The 19547-nt window shown below is 32.8% G+C and overlaps 1 pseudogene; it reads right to left on the bottom strand.

The window, feature by feature from the left end:
- Positions 1-19236: 19236 nt before the first annotated feature.
- Positions 19237-19327, bottom strand: LOC112645708 (U6 spliceosomal RNA; annotated as a pseudogene).
- Positions 19328-19547: the final 220 nt, after the last annotated feature.

Below are 19547 nucleotides of genomic sequence, written 5' to 3'. Positions count from 1 at the left end.
TTTAAAACAGCCTCCCATAATACATTTCTGATAAATGAACTGTTGCACTACCAGGCTATCATGGAGTCAAGGAAAGCACAGAAGTCTTGTGCTACATTGCCTGTTCTAAGGAGTGCCTCTCCCATATCACAGGATATCTTGTTTTTGAACCTTAGGGCCCCTTAATTATAATATCAAAAGTTGTTTAGGAATTCTTTTATCCTTGAAGTTATTGGTAAAATATATTAGGAAAATAGCTCTTGTCCTTTTATTTGCTTATTTATTTGTTGTTTTAAGTATTTATTTACTTCCCATTGTGAATTAGCTCCAAGCACTCAGGATGATACTTTTGGTCCTATTCTTTTTTTTTTTTTTAATGTTTTATTTATTGATTCATGAGAGACACAGAGAGGCAGACACACAGACAGAGGGAGAAGCAGGGTCCATGCAGGGAGCCTGATGTGGGACTGGATCCTGGGACTCCAGGACCTCTCCCTGAGCCAAAGGAAGGTGCTAACCCGCTGAGTCACCCAGTGATCCCTATTCTTACGTAAGTATTCTTATTGTAGTGTCAAGAAAGTGTTAAGTTGCCCTGAAAAACCCTTCCTTCGACAGCTTGTTACCCAGTAACTTAACTTCATCTCTTGACTGATGTGATAATTTAGTAAATGAAATAAAACACCTAATTTTAGAACAAGAGGGTTAAGAGGGCTAAAATACCCTTTTCATAATGATGGATGTAGCATTTTAGGAGATAATAAGTGACCTCAAAAAATGTTGCTTTACTTATAGCTTTTCTAAGAGAAATTAACAGGTAGTATCTGATATGCTTGGACATGACTTTTCCAATTAGAGAGATGGAGAAAGACAATAGTTTTTGTGCATGTGAGAAGTTCTAAAAAGGGGGGAAATTATACGCAATAGGAGATTCGGAAGTTGGCGTGTAAGAGAAAAAGGAAGGCTATTTAAGCCGTCAAACAGCATGTCTCATTGACACAGGTATTACAGTGATGAATCATTTATAGGCCCTTTGGTCCTGGACGCTGATGACCAACAATATGTTCTTGCGCTACTTATGTTTAATCAGAATGGCTCCCCTTCTGAAAATGTTTTGTCTATCTTTTATCTAGAATTGTGTTCTTAGAAATTTAGGGACTTAGAGAATTACTGTTTAACGAAGATTTCTTTCTCCTCAAGATAAGTAGTACATTGCAGTTATCAATTTATATAAAAATTTAAGATGAATTTAATTATATATGGGAAGGGGATAGAGATGTTATTTTGGGGGTAGCTCAAAATATTTTTTACATAAATGCTTTTTGCCAAAGATATGTAGGACCCGGCAAATATTTTTCATAGACAATTAGAGTTCAGTCCAAGATTATTCTTTCCTGTTTCCTTGAATCATGAAAACTCATTATAGGAGTCTAGGAATAAGAAACATAATTTATCATAAAATGTATTAAATACAACACCTAGACAAGAGGATAAAATCGAAATCTTATTTAAAAAAAAAGCACATCGTCAAGCTCCAGAAATATTGTAAAAATGCTCTTGTTTTCGACATGGTCTGATAATGTAAAATATAATATAAATTAATATGACATTACTGAACACACAATGGTCTCAGCGTGATAAATCAGAGGGAATTGCCTTTTATGTATATGTCTGCACAGAATTCAGCAATAAAAGCCTGTATTTACTTGTTTTTCTTTCAATGACTAATGGACCTCAGGAAATTGAGCACTAGAAGGGGGATTAGGAGACTCCTCAGGTGGGACAGGATGAAAAAATAAAGGGGAGAATACAGAATACTCTTCAGTAATTCGTTTAGGATTGTTTGTAACCAGTCTGAAATTTCCCTTGCATTGAAGAAAGTTATATTGAGATACAGAAGAAATAGAAATATAGAAGAAGAGAGAAACCGATGTGCGTCCAATTTTTTTGTTGATATGGTAGTAATTCTAAAAGTAGCTATTTGTTTAGCTACAGCAATTTGCTTCGTCACTAATTTTATAGCTCCAAGATTATCTGGGTTCATTTCAATGAGATACCTCTGTTGTAAATATAATTACTCATGTCTTAGTGTTAAAAAATTAGGTTTTCTTACTCTACCCTCTTTCTGGGTAGAGAGTTTAGTAGATACCTAAGTGATGTTAATTCAGTGAACTTGAAATCACAGTGCTGAGTCAAGAAGAAAGGTCTTAGTCAATGATGTGCTAAAGCTTAACACTCCTTTTCAGTTAAAAAAAAAAAGATAATTGAAGTAACCTTTCTATGAACACTAAATAATAAATATCTCTGCTTTATATACTGTTTCAGAAAGTTATCATTAGAAGCAAGGGGACTGCCTAAATATGGTATTGATAATCTGCAATGATAGTTTTCATTATTTATAAAAACGGGGTTAATAAATTTCAAGAAATTGAGCTTACTTTTGCTACTAATTTTAAAGATATAAATAATTATGTGGACTAATAACAAAGTAAGCCTGGTCAGGGCATGATGGAATGAAATAGCTGACCTTTCGAGAATGCACACATTTAACATTCAGAGGGTAAAGATTAAGTACAGCAAAACTTAGTGCTTTGTTTCACACGTATTTCATTTATTTTCAGGGTTATAAAGTTAGGGGGAAAGTAAATTTGTACTCTGTGTTCCTAATCCACATCCACCCTCAGGCAAGGTGTCATCATTATCATTTTTGAGGTAGGTGAAAGACAGATACAGGTTTAAGTCAGTGAATTTATTTGTTCAATAAATAAAAGTAGTATAACATTTTACTGACTACTTATGTCTTTACTGACTAAAAGAAAATTTTCAAAAAAACACAAAATGATTGATATAAATAAACATGTGTTGGAAATTTTGTTTAACTCGAGGCTACCAGATGGATGCTATAACCGGTTCAAATCAAAGGAGAATCCAAAGAAAAGACATATTTATAGATAAGGAATATTGAAAAGAATGTGCAAATGGAAGCAAATTAGTTTCTTCAACACTAGGGGAGAGAAAGTCTCTTGAACCTCTACTGGGCAAGACCTAATTTGCATTTCTATAGACAAGAACTATTTGCATTGCTTAAAGTTTTCTATAATTTCCCAAGTTTTAGAATATTCCCAAGTAATCAGATTCAGACAAACTGCAGGACCATTCTCTAGATGACGCATAGTCTTGTACTGAAGCACAAAATTTTTCCAACAATAATGGATTTTGGATAAATTAATATATAGTCAGATGGAGCAACATGAGTTTGGATTGTGTAGGTCCACTTATATGCAGATTTTTTGATAAATAATACAGTACTGTAAATGTATTTTCTCTTCCTTATACTTAATAACATTTTTCTCTAGCTTGCTTTATTGTAAGATTATAGTATGTAATATGTATAACAAACAAAATATGTATTTAATCAACTCTTTATATTATCAGTCAGACTTCCAGGTAACAGTAGGCTATTAGTAGTTAAGTTTTGGGTGAGTCAAAAGTTAATAATGTGGATTTTTGGCTGTGCAGGGGCCGGGCATGTCTAACCTGCACTGTCCAAGGTTCAACTGTATATTTTTAAGGAAAATGGTGAAATAGAAACATCTGTGCTAATTCTGTTACTTAATGTCTATATGATCTTAGTTATATAACAATCCCAGGGCTCCATTTTCTCGTTTGTAAAACAAATGAAATAATTCATATCCTGTAGGGTTCAGGGTGGATTAAATGAGATAACACATGGAACTGATCCTCAATAAATATTATAAGAGTATGTCACATATTTCTTACAATAAATATTTGAGATCGATATTGTCACAGTGCAATACTCAAATTCTGTGCTCAAAGTTGTATGCCCATATTACACCTAGAACTAACTCTGTGGTGATCTCTTAGATTCACATTCTGTATATCATCGAACCAATTTTGTTCTCTCTGAAACTGGATGTGTTCTAAAATCTTTTGCTCTTGCCCACATGGCTGTCATAGGTATAGCTTTCACTGACTGCACATGCTCAAATCTGGTTACTGCTGTTCATATCTTCAGAAAATCAATTGATTATGTGCCTTTTAAAATTATAAATGCTGAAATCATTTGTTGTTAAAATTGTCTTAAAATAGTATATCATGGGTTACAGTAAAATGAAAGTTACAGGATAATCAGAAAACCATGAAAACAGAAAAAAAACAACATATATATTACTGGAGGATTTACTATATTTATTTGTTCTAAAAGCATTTTTCATATATAATATAAAAATGCAAAGTTTTCTCTTATCGTTTAACTGGACATGTTCTCTGAGTAATATATAAATGATGGTCTTCGTAAAACTAACAGCTTCCTAGGTGCAATATATTATAGAATACTAATTTATTTAATTTTATAACAGCCCTGATAGAAAGGTAGCTTTTATTGCATTATGCAAATGCAAAAGCTAGTATTTAGAAAGCACTAGAACCTCAAAATCATTACACTCAATCCAGTGCCCTATCCATTGCCCTTTCCATTACCCCAGCAGTGATACTCCGAACACTTTTGTTCTGTAAAGATTTCACTAACAGCTTTAAGTGAACACAGAGTGTCAGAGGCAGTAGTATCTCGATCCATTATTTAATCCTTTAGGGATATAGCTATTTAGTCACATTCAAAAAGAAGGGTTGTTGAAATTTTTTTTAAAAAAACAGTAAAATATCACTTGTTTTAAACAAGTCATAAAGGGGATTTATTTATTTTTCTTCATCAATAATGACAGAGTCATTTCAAAAAATAGTGAATGTTTAACTTTATGATTCCTGCTTTATGGATGTTGTCCCTTGCACATGATGCCAGTTGTATCAAAATTATTACGCCAATATGTCATTATAGAATCTGAGGGAGATGGGATAACGGAAGTCTTACATAAATTCAGATTAGACTGTTGCTTACACGTTGACCTCTCCCAAACAGTAGCCTTTCCATTCCACCTAAATGTCTCCAAATCAACTGGAGATATGACATCAATCATATGTGGATATGACTGGATATGACATCAATACATATGTGCATAAGTAGAGATAAATGTATATAAATATAAACATACACACACTGCCCAGTTCACTAGTGCACAGGTATTATGCATCTGGCACACTACTTCATCAAATTTCTTATAAAGAAACTAACAGGGAAAGAAAAGGGTAGTTAATTTCTGGAGGGTAGTAAATTGGAGGAACGCAGCTCTGGACTATGTGACATTTTGTGAGGAACTGTGGCACACAGAGGTCATTACAATGAGTCTATTAGTTTCCCCAAGAGGAGACTGGGTTCCACTCGACTTATGAAATGTCATATTTATTTTCCACTGCACTAATGTACATGTTGTTGTTGCACATTATACTCTCATATATTCTTGGATCTATTTATGAATTGTCTACTATGTTTCACTGGTCTATTTATCTAAATCAATACCAAAACATAATACCTAATGCATGAACTCAGGGAAATGATGGTATTTCAGAAGATTTATGGTGTATTTTAGGGAAATTAAATTCTTTTGATTACTCTTTGCTTTTTTGAATTCTCTGCCCTTTATTTCTTGTGAATATTATGATAATTTTATCTACATGTAGAACAAAACAGTTAATAGTAATTGGATTCCAACTAAACTAACCATTACCTCATATCTATAAATTTTGAAAGAATTGAAAATTAACAAAGCCTATTCTCATATGAGAACAAGATATGATATTTCCAGTTACATAATCTTTTAAGATGTTAAATGTGATATGTATTTTTCTCCATATGGATCTTCTTTATTATTAAGCTTATCTCCAAATTATTAACTCTAGTTTTCCTGCATGTTTGCCAAAAAATAAATATACCTTTTTTGTTCACCTCTTTCAATCTTTAAACAAAGCATTTCATTTTTATTGCAATCACTAGGTTCCCTAGACTAATAAATGATGAGAATGGGACACATATCTGTAATTTCTGACTTAATGGTTTGAGTTTTGCATGTATTTAGAATACATGCAATTGCAGTGGGATATTTTTATATTGTCTCTGTCTTGGATGAACAGTTTTCTGCTACCATATTACTTTTTTAACAGATTTTCTTTTTATAGTAGTTTTAGGTTCCCAGCGAAATTGAGCAGAAAGTACAGATTTCTCACATATCCCCTGCCCCAACACATATTCAGACTCCCCCACTTTCAAAATCCCACGCCAAACATAACCATTTGTTACCATGGATGAAACTACATTGACACATCAGTATACTCTGAAATTCATAGTTTACTTTAGGGTACACTCTAGGTATTGTTATTACATGGGTTTTGACAAATGTATAATGACATGTATTCACCAGTATGGTATCATACAGAATAGTTTTATTATTCTAAAGATCCTTTGCTATGTCTGTTCATCTCTCTCTTGTTTATAATCTCAGTGGGATGGGGCACCTCAGTAGCTCAGTTGGTTGAGCATCCAACTCTTGGTTTCAGCTCAGGTCACGATCTCAGGGTCTTGAGGTTGAGCCCTGTATTGTGCTCCATCCTCTGCATGGAGTCCTCCCTTTTTGTTCTCCTCGTTTCCTTCTGCTTGATCTCAATCTCCCTTTCTCTCTCTCTCTCTTTTTCTCGCTTGCTCTAAAATAAATAAAATATTTTAAAAATAAAACAAATAATTTCAGTGGGAATGTTTCTAGTTTCTCACCATTAAGCATGATGCTAGCTATAGGTTTTTTTTTGTTTTGTTTTGTTTTGTTTTTTGTTTTGTTTTGTTTTGTTTTTAGCTATAGGTTTTGTAGATATTCTTTACCAAGTTGAGTAAGTCTCCTATTCCTAGTAGGATGAGAGATCACTTATTTTTGTTGTTAGGAATGCTACCTCAACTTTATCAAATAAATGTTGGCAGTTTCCTTTTGAATTTATTTATTTATTAAATAATGATAAAACTTTACTGCATTATTGGAATTAATTATTATTTACCATTTTACCTTATAGTTTAATAGTTTTCTTTCCACATTTTTATAGTTTTGCCCACTTTTACTCATTGCTTTTATTTATGTATTAGTTAAGAATTATACTCTAGGGGCCTCCTGGTGGCTCAGTCACTTAAGTGTCTGCCTGCAGCTCAGGTCATGATACCAGAATTCTGGGATTGAGCCCCACATTTGGCTCCTTGCCCTGCGGGGAGCCTGCTTCTCCTCTCTCTGCTGCTGCTCCCCCGCCCCCCGCCCCGCTCCGCTTGTGCTTTCTCTCTTTCTCTGTCAACAAACTAAAGTCTTGTAAAAAAAAAGAATTCTATTCTAGCTTACCAATATATTTAATGGTCATACTTCTTTCCTAGGTGCCTAGAATTAAGCATGTTCTTTTAATATGCCTTTAAAAAGAAAGAAAACACAAGATTGGCTGTTAATAATACCAGGAAACTATCTCTCTACCCTTTGTCTTTCTTCCTCTTCTCTACAAGTTGAGCTTCTTGACTATTTTTAGTTTGTCTTCCTCCTCCATAACCTTCACTCCCTAAATCAGTTTATTAGAAAGATATATATTTTGTTTCCACATCTATCCATCAATTATTGGTTTTCCTAAGGCAGTTAGTACTTTTGTTTCTAGATTACTGTCAAATGTTTGTCTTTTATTTTTCTAAAGAATCCTAACTTAGCCCATATATTACATATTCAGCATGTCTCTGAATATTCTTTGAGATATAAGTTAATCTGTCTAGTAGTTAAAGAAGCATGACTCATCATTGACTTCTGCCCATCTATAGCTTGAGGTCTTTGTTCAAATATTTATGATTTGGTATAATCCTCTCTTTTTATTTCCTTAGATGGGGTGCATATATGGCTAGGTTCTTGCTTACCTTCTAGTATTTTCCCCTACTTTTGATACATGAATGATATGATCACTGCCTGGGTACAGTTCTCTCTTTGGCCTTCATACATATTCCATTCTTTCCTGGTTTTTGGGTTTGCTTATAAGAACCTCAAGATCAAATTATTTCATTATTCATTTGTGAGTAAATTGTATTGTCAAAAGCATTACAAAATTTTACTTTAATACATTTATTTTACCAATATATGTTAAGATGCATGTTTCTTCTTATCATTCCAATCTGGAATATGGTAAAAATTTTCGATCTGTAGACCTCTGTCTCCCTATCTTAGATAAAAATTTTACTTTGTATTTGTCTTTTGTTCGTCTTTTTCTTTTCCTCCTTCTGGAACTCACTGGAATACATGTATTATATCTATGAACTGATTTTTTTTTCCATCCTGATTTATACCCTTCTTTGTTTTTGCTTTACTTTATATTTCATTGACCTTTTGCATGATATTCCAAGCTATAAATTTAATTCTAGCAAGTGAACATATTTTACTTCAAACTGATAACTAATGTTTTGTTGCTGCTGATATTTATTTACCTGGAAAAAATCATGTTTTGGTGTAGCAAATTATCTATTAGGGTAGAGGAAGGGAGGGAGACCAGTTAGAAAAATATTGCAATTATTTATGAGAGAAATAATAATTGCATGACATGGACCTATGCAGTAGTAATGGAAAAAGAGTGAAAAGCAGACCAATTCTACATATGCTTTTAAGGGAGAATAGAGAGATGTTGCTGACAAATGGAATTGGGGTGTGCTTGAGAATTTGATAATGAGATCACGGATACAATCAGTTCTGGCAAAATGATAGAGTAAAAAGCTTAATTAAAGTGAGTCAAGCGGCGGCTCCTGGGTGGCTCAGTCGGTCAAGCATCTGACTTCATCTCAGGTCATGATCTCAGGGTCCTGAGATCCAGTCCCACATCGAACCTCCCTGGATATCAGGCCATTGTCTGCTTATCTCTTTCCCTGATGCTTTGCTCCTCTCCCTGCATATGCTCTCCCTGTCTCTCTCTCAATTAAGTAAATAAAATCTTCAAGAAAAAATAAAGTGAGTCAAGACAGGAGTTTTCAATTTTTAGTTTTTTTTTTTTTTAATTTTACAAGAAAAGTCATTTTTAATGATTGCAAACATGATTGTCCATGATTATGTGCATTTGAATTTTTGGATACTTTAAATGTGTGCTTTTTGTGTGACTTAGAAGCAGTAGATGAGGGAGTAGTTTAATAAAGAAATGGGGTTAAGATTGGGGGACTTATCAGTATATTTTTAGGCTGATGTGTTGTGATGTGTGTGGTTACATGAGAGTTTTCCCAGCAACATCCTTGATTAGTTGAAAAGAGGAAGAAACAGATTAAAGATTAATTTAATGTATGTTGCATTATTGGTTGTAGGCTTAAGCCTTGTGCATTGTGAATACCACAACCTGAAAACTCTGCAGATAGATAAAGCTATTTCAATTTTTTCACACATTAATTTTGATTTTGTGTCTTCATAATTTATTTTCAATGCTTCTTTTTTTTAATAAAATTTTTAAAACCTACCTTTCTATTTTCAAAGTTTTCAGTTCCCTCCAGAAATAAGATTGAGTGATGAAAAGACCCTGGGATGATCTAAGCAAGGAGCATTAATGAGTACATGTCATAGGATATTGGCTAAAGGATTACTTTAAAGAGAATTTTCTTAGTATGTATCACAATACATAGACATGTGTTTTTATTCACCATATTCTAGTCATACTGTCTTCAGAAAGTAATGTAACAACACAGGACATCTTACCTTCCGCTGAGAATTCAATGATACAGTCACCACTACATTATAAAATTTCTATCCAAAATAGCTGAATTCACAAATGAAAGATCTTCCTTTCAAATTAAAACAAATATACAAGTCGCATAAAATAAGACAAACTTTTAAAACCCATAAAACAAAAATTCATCTAGTTAGAATTATATCAGAAACAATCAGTAAGGATTTTCATTCATTAAATTCCTGATTTTAAATGCTTTCTGCTTTCTGCTGTGCATACACAGACCAGGAATGCACAAACAGATGTACCCACACATTTTACAAAGTGTCTGCCCACATCAAATTCACTTTTGCCCTTCTGGTGATGGCTTATTTTTGACAATTCAGTAATCTGGTAATTTACCAACTGAATTTAGTAATTCAGTGATTTGGTAATTTCTTCTACGGCTGAAGAAGAAAGAGCAGGCAGTGATGAATTTTCCCAAAATCTTTCAATTAAACAAACTTCCTTTAGAGGGAGCACCCCTATTAATTATCACAGGATAAAGATAAAAAATAATGACTTAGCAAAGTAACTGGATTTTCAGGGGCTCTTGCCAGATGGCTTTTGTGGCAATCTGCTTCCCAGGATTTCCTTTTGAGGCCCCTGAACACTATAATCCACCAGAAAACCTAAGCCCATTCATAAAATATTTATCATAATTTTATCCACCCTGGTTTTGAATAAAGAAATTGGAGGAACATAGTTAAATCTTGAATTTTAAAAATATATAATACTTTAAATCCCCACCTACTTCAAAATAATTTCATTTTACAATAACCTGTGAATCTTGGAAAGGATTTACTTAGCTGATAAGAAAGGGATATCTTCACAATATTCTAAAATATATTAACCTTGATATGTAGTAAAGCCTACAACCATTACTTTTTCATGTTATAGCTCCTTCTTGAAATGCACACACACAGGTATTTTCCCCAAAATTAGGAGGGATACTAAGTCAATAGCGATTTCTATCTGTAACCACTGCCACCATCCCTTGCCTTCTCAATCCTACTCTCGAGAAAGACATGTTTTTGAGATACAAATATACATATCACTTTGAAATTTAAATACCACAACTTAAGGGTATTCCAAATATTATTTATATATAATGGTACATATATCACCTCTAATTATTTGACTTATTTTCCACAGCAATTACACAAGCCATCAATTCAGACCAGCATATCTCATTACAATAGAACTTCTCCGTTGTCAAAAAAAAAAAAGCATAAGAATAAAAATCTGCATGTAGTTAGTTGAGATTTTATTTACTGCATTCAGCAGAACAGTCCAACCATAAGATCTATAAGTCTTAGAGATCAAGCACATAGGAGGATCTGTGTCTAGCCTTGCCAGCAGAAACAAGGGGCCACAGGCAAGTCCTAACTGTATCATATGGGAAAGGTGGTTCTTTGCAGTATTTCTAGAAACTTATAAGGATAGGTGAATTTGTCACTAATTCTGTTTTTCAGGAGTACAGGGCACAGATAAAGTTCAACATAGCAATTGTTAAGCAAATTATATTATAGGTATTTGCCTTTATTTCTTTTAGGATTATTTGCTAATCTTTTTTTATAGAAGAATAAGAAAATAACTTTTTTTTCCCACAAAATAAACACAGCTCACTTGTGTTCTCCTTCTCATTTCCCATATGAGGAATATCTTTGTTGCCAAACTCTACTTTATCCATGACTAGTTTTCCAATGAGATCCAGATAAAGTCAATTTCCAGTCTTCCTCTTCTATCTCGAACATTTATGTTTACCACTCTTTCTAATAATAGTTGTAATTATTTTTCTATCTAGCCCATGAGAAGTCTAGTAATGTTCTACTTTGTGCTGGAACTTATATTTTTTGTAGGTGATCTAAAAGACCAACTAAATGGGAAGTCATTCTGAAGCAGAAAATATTCATTATTTATTTATTTATTTATTTACTTACCTACTTATATTTTATTTTATTTTATTTTATTTTAGAGGAAGAGGGAGAGAGAGCACATGTGTGTGGGGGGGGGCAGTAGAGGGAGAGAATCTCAAGCAGACTCCCTGCTGAGTGTGGAGCCTGACTTGGGGCTCCTTCTTAAGACCCTGTGATCATGACCTGAGCCAAAGTCAAGACACTTAACTGAGCCCCTCAGTTGCCCCTGAAACTGAGAATATTTAAATGATATTTTTTGTATCCTAGTGTTTTTGGTAAATGTTCCTGAATATTTTAGTTGTGTAATGAACATTATTATTGATGGACATAACAGTATTGATAGCAATACTGTGAAAATAATGTGATAAACAGAGAACATAATATAGTTTAACTGAATCAGATTGTGGTTGCCAAAAAAATAGAAGTGAACAAAAATGTAGGGTTATACTTAATGTAATTTTGTGGCTATTGGATTTATTTTTTGCCAAAAAAATGTCCTCCTTTTCTGCTAAATTCTTTAAATGTTAGTTACAGTTGGAGATAATCTGTAAACTGCAAATACTTCTGGGAACTATAACAACTTGAGTTAATTATAAGCAAATATAAAATTATACACACACATACACACAGGTATAAATGACTTGTAATAAACATTTGGTTGTAACACAATAAAATAGTGGACAATAATTTGAATTTTGAAATCAGAATTAGTTCCATCATCTACCATTTCCATAAATGTAGATAATTCACATACTATGTGATACACATTTCCTTATTTTTAAAATGAACATATTATTTTCTCAAAGATTATTCGAATTATAAGATAGTGTCAATATGTGATAACATGTATCTACCTCTTTCTATATTTCCACCATATACAGCTTGATGGTGACATTTGATCACTAGCAGATCATTGAAATAGATAGGATTCGTTAAATAGATAGTTCTTGGTTTCATATTGTTAAGTTTGGATTTATATATTTCTAATCAAGAGAAATAGAAAATATAGTATTTTTTCCTGAATAGTCTAATCTTACACTTCCCTTTTAATGGCTTGCAATTTCCTAAGAGAGACTGTGAAAACTTGCCCTCAATAATCTTAGATTTCAAGATAAAGGAATCAATAACAGAAATATCTTGCATAAACTTAATTATCCCCCGAAAATAAAAGATTCCGTTTTAATTTTTTCTGTAGAGAAGGTTCACTAAGAAATAACAGACTGAGGATTAGAAGCATGATAATTTGCATTGTTTGAACTGGTGCTAACAATATCATCTCAAAATTGAAGCAAAAACAAAAAAAAAGTATCATAAAAGTTTGTTATATCTAGAATAACATAATAACACAGATAAAGGTAGTTCTATTCAATTTTTAAGAATTTGAGCTTTTTAACTGGTATAACTTATATAGTATACTGGTGTTATTTCCCAAGAAATAGTCAAAGTCCATGAATGGAATTAACCTGTATTTCATGGGGAAAAAATTTAAATCTTAGGCCATCGGCCTTTAAATCATTCTCCCTTTATTTGAGCCAAGTTTTACCTTATCAAAATGGAAAAAAGATTGTTTTTACCAATACATTAAATCACCACAGTGACAAATATGATATTTAGTATTAAAAATGTGATTTTTATAAGGGCGAAAATATCTGGTATGAATAATATTGGTAAAAACACATTATTTAAGAATTTTATGTAAACGATTAATTCACGGATTAAATTGGAGAAAATAGCAGTTATCTAATTAAGTTACTGATAAAAACTGTACATAATTTAGTTAAAATTATTGGTTAAAATAGTAACATTTATCACATGAGAAAATTATATAAGATTATACTACAGCCATTTTGTCATTGTCTGTCACCCCATATGAATTAAATCACAACTTATATTAACATAAACATTGAAGGAATTCAGAAAATGTACACCAAAATGTGCTGCTTTGACATACTGATTATTTTGAGTTAAAGTCACTTGAGAAATGGCAGATACAAGAAGGCTACTCTGACCCTCTCTTCTATTCCTGAATGCAGGAGATGAAATTTCTGTATGAAAGATACCCTCCCTAGAAAATAAGGAAAGTGACGTTCTAATCATCAGTTGAGACTTATAGAATTATATACAAACAGGCCTTCTTAGAGTAATTCTTTTTCTTTAGCCTCCCCACAGAATTTAGACACTTTTCCATAATTGCTTCTCTTTGTTTAACCTGCTATAAGAGCATGAAGGTTCCATTTCCTTGGGTCTTTAGTCCTTATGAGAGCTTCCATATCACATAAGACTTGCTGTATATTTGCATGCTTTTCTCCTTTGACACGTCTTATGTCAATTTTAATTCTAGGCCAAGCCAAAAAACTCTAAAAGGATAGAAGTAAAAATCTGCTTCTACTACCCCATCAAATTGACTCTTTCTAAGTAACACACATAAGTTGCCTGTTTCTAACATATATAAATACATGGGGAAAAAAAGTTAAAGGACGTATTGTAAGAATTTAACATTCAGAGAACTAAAACATGGAAAATATTTTGAAAGCAGTCAAATTAAATGTAGACACCCTCATAATGATGCAGTATAATTATTCTGTTGTATAACTTACAAAACTATGTTATTTTTAAAAATGCAATTACATTAAAATATTGAACACAAACCGAGCCTATGTCTTGAATGAGTCCCTTAAAATCTGGCATCATTGTAGCCTACAAAAACTCTTTGAAAAAATTCTAATGAAATTAAGTCAAGGTCAGATTTTAATTGCTGCATATAATGTCCACAGAATGTTATTTTCTACCCAGGGAGGATTTGGGGCTTTTTTCTGTTGTTATTTATTTATTTTTGAAATGATCATAACTGTATCCAGGTGATAACATAAGAATTAATAAATGCATCCCCTTCACTTCTATTAGGGCAAAAATTCAAAGGATGTGCTAATGATGAAAAATTAACTGAGCTCTTAAATTAATTATCCTCAAATATAATTCTCATTTTCAAGTTATACTGCCTGTCACTTGGCAGTCATTAAGGCATAGTAATTGATATAATATTTTGAAAAAATGAAATGAGATATTCTTATTTTTTTTCATTCATAATGTTGTTTGGCTCCTCAACCACTAAATCAATGTGTTTTGGTGTATCAGAGAAAGAGCAATAATCGCTCTAACAATGAATTTATTGCTCAGTTTTTAGCTGTCGATTTTGATGGTTTCATATTTCATACTGTGATTACAATCTTATTAGTGAGATTTTGTCTGAGAGAAACAGGCTTTGTCTAATTCTAAGTGCTTATCTTTACATATCAAGAAGTAATCCCAGTGAACTCAAAAGAAATTTTTGCTGAGCCAGATCCTGCATATTAGACCCTTCTTTTTAGTTTTTTTTACTAGTAAGAGTTCAGTTTGGTTTAGTTTAAATGAACAAACATTTTTGTTTTGTTTAATCCTGTCCCAGGCAGCAAATCACCATTGGTCTTAGCCAGTCATGACAACGACTCATTTTCCCAGTTCCTTGAGGGAGGTGAGGGGGATTGATCCAGAACAATCCAGTGATGTATAAGGAATAGTTTGCTGGTAACTTCTGGGAAAGTTTTTGATTGTGTCCAGGTAAGAAGAGAGTTCTATCTCATAATACCTCAATTTCCTTCTTTGTAATGTGGCTGTATATGAAAATTTTTATGAGGCAATATGATTAAGACATACTGTTAATATTTATAATGAAGTAGAGCAGAAAGTTGGAGAAAATTATCAGTGAGAGCCATGCTACAGAGCTATTAAGTGAAAAATGAAATCTTTATTTGTTTAGGTCATCTTCACATGAATTTCGATTAGGAGCAACTTGAGACCTTCCTAATAGAGTCCTCAAGAGAAAGAACCAGAGATAGGGAATTCAATATTATGAAGAAAAGCAAGTAAAAGCCAGCTTCTTTATCCCAAATCTGGTTTATCCAAGGGAGGCAGTGGGAGTGGGAGGGGGTATATCTAAACATGCCATGTTTAGGGAAACAGAAAAGTCTTAAGGTATATATTTATCAGGAGAAAATATTGATAGGATTAGTCTCAATTTATTTCCATGCTACTTATTAACTATTCTCTTCCAGACCAAGGGGGTAAGGAAATTGGCAGACTTGTTAATTATTATCTTCCAGACCAAGGGGGTAAGGAAATTGGCAAAGACTATATTAATAATGGCTTTTCCCCATTCTAAGGCAATTGTTTGAATTGTCCAGGGCAGAGGCTATTAACCTAATGGCTAAAGGAGTGACAGAGAACAGAAGCCAGTCACTAAAAGAGAAAATGAAGAAGAAAAGAAATGATCAATCTTATAGACTGTTTCTAGACATTTGGCTTTACTGCAAATATTTGGGAGTCTCAATAAATGAGAAAACAATGTTAATCAAAAATTTTCAGTCTGAACAGTAAACATATATGTGTGTTTACTCCCCTAGAATGATCCTAGGCTCCCCAATCTGCTCTATTAGGCAATGGAAGCCAAACATGATTTGCATGTAGTTGACCATCCAATTCTCTCTTCATATATGACCATGAAGGCCAATGAACAAACAACTTCCCTTCTCTGGAAAGTGGTTCCCTTGTTTAGAAAACCAGTGGCAGACTCTAAGGGATGAGGGTCTGTATCACTCCATAAGGCAAGAAACCCAGACCAGCTAAAGGTGGAAAAAAGATGTAATGAAAATTAAGTACATTACCTGCAGTAGTTGTAGTAATGGGATCTATAGCTTAGTTTGTCATACTCTTTTTACAGTGTTTTTAGAATAGGGATTGGTGCATTTTTTCTGTAAAGTTATATATTGGAAATATTTTAGAGTTTATGGGTCTCTATCACAGATTTTTCTTTCTTTTTTTTTCCTCCACAATCTTTAAATATGTAAATGTCTTTGCTCAGAGAGACACACACAAAAATAATTCCTGGAGCTTGATTTGGCCATCAGCCTCACCTGTAATACTTGATTTAGAAGATTACAAGTAGCCACAACATTAAAGAGTTGGATCTTTCCTTGCTTCTCAGGGAAAAAGTCAGGGCTGAAAGTAATTTTCAGGTGAAATTCTAGTACTCTCAGAACATGCAAGTGGATTTGCTTTCTACTATGGCAGTCAAAAAAAGATTCATTCATGCATCAGTCCAGATTTAGGCATCTTTTCCTTATAGCCAGAGTGGGCTTTTAATGGATAGCACCCATCCATGTGTTGTGGAGCTGGGTTGCTATTTTTCCCATCTGTTGTTACTTATAAGGATGCTGTTGCTGTAATTGCTCTTCATCTCTTGTGTCACCCATCAGCAAAACTCAACATACCTCACCTTATGTGCAGTACACTACACTCTTCTCACTTCCCATGGAATATTTACTAATAGATGCTCTGTAGAAATCTGACAAGAATGGGTGTTTAGCTGGTATTGATGCTGTACTTAGTTTCACAACAAATTCTCTAACAGAGTTCCTCTCTCCACCTCTTTTCCCTATCTCCTCACTTCTGCTTCCTTGGAATTGAATCCTTCTCAGAAAATTATTATTACACAAACATTTACCTTATATCTTGTTTTCTAGAGTATTCAAGCAAAAATATAGCCAAATGCAGCCCTAATAGATAAAAAGTCATATGGTATACAAAGAAGAGGAACAAGGATAGACTTAGTGAATAAATCCCACCCACGAAACATTGGAAGTCTGAAGTGGGAGGGGAGGGCAAAAGATCAGATGGCTATATCCTCAAGTCTTCCCATTTACCTCCTAGATGTTCTTAAAGAGAATGTCAAAGAAAAGCATGAAATGTTCCAGAACAAAGCCAAGAAATAAAGCCTTAAGAGTACCACTTATGATTTTGAATTCTGGGATAGAATTGCCTAGCAGATTTCCCTGTATCATGATGGAGAAATCCAAACATGCCATGTTTAGGGAAACAGAAAAGTCTTAAGGTTGATCAATTTCCCCCAGCTTTCCCATAACTGCTTTCCTTATAAAAGATAACTAGTTATTTCTGAATGTTTATCGTATGAGACCAAAGCATCAGTGGTCAATTTACAGAGCAGACAGGATGAGGGCTCTTGTAGAAGTAGCCAGGCAGCACGAACCAAGAGGCAATAACAAAAGGAAGTATGTATTTCCAAGAAGTGACTATGGCTCTTCCAACACACCAAGATTTTTCTTTTTAATTCATACTTCAGTTATGACTAGTGATATCTATTTATGCAGCCACTGAAAATGTTTTTAGAGAATCTAAGACTTAAAATGTACCCCAGTATTGGACAAAGATCAATATTTCATATTCAATAATAAATATTATTGATACAAATTTTTAACAGCAACTTAAAGGCTTTCCTGTTTCTTTCAACTAAGAACTCATTTCAAAAATATTCCAGAATAGAATATTCACTTCTATTTCTTTTACGGTGTTTTGATTTATAAAGAATTTTCTTCATTCTTTTATGATAGACTCTCAACACCATTATGTTAGATTTAGACAAAATGTATTGAGCTATCAGAGGAACATGTGACAGAACAAAAACCATCCAAAGTCTGTGAGAGTCAAGTATACGTTTCTGAGTTACTCTTAACACAAGACAGTTTTAAAACACATAGAAGTTAAGAATGAATAAAGTATGGTCTAGGAGGTATAATAATTTTTGTAAAGTGCAGCCAAGAATGTCTCTTTCTATAATAGCTATTGAATTTACAAACACAATTAAGGGGAACTACTAGGCTCATGCATCAATTGGACTTGTCTTTACTGAAAACTCCCATTAGTGTCAAAAGCAAGATATAAGAGCAAGTTTTACGAACACCGTTAGATTTTCTAATGTAAGGGGGGGGGGTAGTATGGAATTTCTGTTGAATGTATCTATGGTAGTTTTAACAATTACTATAGATACGGCATATATATAATGTTCATTTATTCATATACTCAATTATTCATAAAAATATCCCACACCAAAGGGGAAAATAAATATAATACACAAATTATGAAAAAGTCCAAATATAATTTACATTTATTTTTTTGCTCCTTATTGCCATTGTTTTCATACTGAAAAACTCACCTTAAAAAGTTTTGTTTGTTTATTGTTAAATCACTGGTAACTTGAAGAGAAATCTTACATTTCGATATTTAAATATGAATATACGGAATGGGGTTGGGGGATTGGGGAAGGAAGAAGACCAGAAAATGAATAATAAGAATGTCATAAGGTCTTTAAAGCTAACTAGGAAAAATGAATAATCTAAAGTACAGCAAAGAAAGAAATGTTATGTAATACATAACAGAAGGAATGGCTTTAATTTTTTATAATTATATACAATAATCTAAATGAAAGCTTAAAGATATATAACTTCCTTGCATTATCTGACTTAAATTTATTTAGATCAACTTAAATCAATAGTTTTTGTTTTGTGAAAACGGTTCTTGTTTTCTTGTACAAAAAAAAAAAAGACAAAAACACAATAGCTCCTTGAAGAGGCTTCAAAAATAGTCTTGTTATTATTTAGTTAGCATTACTAAAATTTTGAGAATTTAGAGGGAAAAATACCACTTGCTCAGAGTGTTTTTCTAATTTTGCAAAATTTCTTTTGGGAAGTTTATTACTTAGAGTAAAAAAGTAAGAATTTTCACTGTGAGTTCTTCATGTTTATAATGTTGACCTTTGATAACTTTCTGATGTATTTCTTTTCTACCACTTCATGATTGGAATAAAAACAATACTCAATTTGTGTGTCATCTTTGCATAGGAGCCATGCTAATCTCTGTATCATTCCAATTTTAATACATGTGCTGCTGAGTACTCACATTCTCTCATTTTTAATCTATAAAAATGGCAATTGTAGATGGGTTCAATTTAATAATAATAGTAGTGTTCAGTCATGATGGAAACTTCTAAATTTAAATAATTTTACAATTTGGGAATGAAAAATCTGAAAATATTTTCTCTTGAAATGATGTAGTAATAATTGATACACTTTAAAATATGTGGATAAAGCACTTCTTTTTTATTTTTTTCAGTAC

Source organism: Canis lupus, chromosome 1, assembly GCF_003254725.2.
Source record: "Canis lupus dingo isolate Sandy chromosome 1, ASM325472v2, whole genome shotgun sequence".
Classification (NCBI taxonomy): domain Eukaryota; kingdom Metazoa; phylum Chordata; class Mammalia; order Carnivora; family Canidae; genus Canis; species Canis lupus.
The sequence above is the reverse complement of the archived record's forward strand: the minus strand, read 5'-3'. Positions and strand labels throughout refer to the sequence as shown.